This window comes from Lycium ferocissimum, chromosome 7, assembly GCF_029784015.1.
Source record: "Lycium ferocissimum isolate CSIRO_LF1 chromosome 7, AGI_CSIRO_Lferr_CH_V1, whole genome shotgun sequence".
Lineage (NCBI taxonomy): Eukaryota > Viridiplantae > Streptophyta > Magnoliopsida > Solanales > Solanaceae > Lycium > Lycium ferocissimum.
Window position 1 is genome coordinate 1,918,114 of NC_081348.1, and position 1,571 is coordinate 1,919,684.

Here is a 1,571-nt window from a genome sequence, read left to right on the forward strand (position 1 = left end):
TATTTAAATCGACCCCCTTTTTTGGGGACTTTTCCCCGCGGGCCGCCCCCTTGGTGACCCGGCAGGATATCTATCCATCTTGGAGTGCCCTTTGTTCAGCCTATTTTTGCGACTTTTCCGTTGTATATCTTGTCATTCGGGGGACGGGGGGGCCCCCTTCCGTCTATGATTGGGGTTACTCTTAATCCCAGACAAATGTGGGTTTGATTAGCTCCCGTTCGGTTGTGTTTGTTTGATTTATGTTTTGGGCGGTCACCCACGGGGCCTTATCGGCTCGCGTACATATATGTTTTCGGAGAGACGTTGTGCCTTATGATAGCCTTGCCAGCCCGTGATATATATTTGTATATGCGACACTTTGGAGACGACGTCTGACCTTTGTATATGTATAAGCTATTTGTATGCTGATTCTGATTAATGGGTGTGTACGAGTGTCCAGCTCGGGCATTATTCATGGCCTACGAGGTTGGGTCGTGACAAAGGGCGTGATGAGATTTGGTAAGAAAGGGAAGTTGAGCCCTCGTTACATCGGACCTTATAAGATTGTCCGCAAGGTGGGTCAAGTAGCTTATGAATTGGACATACCTCCAGAACTTGAATCAGTCTATCCGGTTTTTTCATGTCTCGATGTTCCGTAAGTGTGTCGAAGATCCGGCCTAGAATCGTCTGGAAAGGTAGATGATGTTGAAGTTACGAGAAAAGTTGGCTTATGAGAATACCCGTTGCCATACTAGGCGGCAATGCGGAAGCTTAGAAACAAAGAAAGTAGCTTCAGTCAAAGTCTTATGGAGAAATAATAATCGAGAAGAAATGACTTGGGAGGTGGAAGAAAATATGAAGTCTAAGTACCCACACTTATTTCAACCCCTGGAAGAGATCCAAGATGAAACACCAATATTATGAGGTATGTATGCTTTCTTTTCAAGCTTTTGGTCATGCGTAGCCACAATTTATTGCTATTGTGTTATAGCCCTGTGTGGCATGGTTATTGTGGGCCGTTGTGATAGGATGGTAGAGCCATATTACAGGGGAAAATCTGACGAAATTTTCGTAGAATTCCCAAGAACTTAACATTCGAGGACGAATATTTTTGAAGGGGGGAAGAATGTTACACCTCAGAAGAAAATTCATGTCATTGCACAGTGAATAGATTAACGCAGGGAAAGAAGTATAGGATGTTTCTATAAGTAAGAAGTAGTACTTAATGGTTCCCATTAAGATTCCAAAGACGTTTGAGGCAAGAGAAGAAAGTTCGTTAGGAAAGGCGAAGTATACGTTGTATTTCGGAAAGGATTTACAAAATACCGAGTTAATATTGACTTAGTGATATCTTAAAAGAAGAGTTATAACGCCCCTTATATTGCTAATGAAGTGTTAAAAAAGTGTTAAGAAGGTTCCATAAGGATTGGAGGCAAAACGAGTCGACGAGGACAAGCTTCGGAAAACTGTGGATTGTACGGTTCACTATACGGACCATATAAAAGATACTGCCCGTATATATGACCGTATCACCTGCCCAGAATTAAGGTCTCCACTAGAACCATTATACGGTCACACATACGGACCGTATA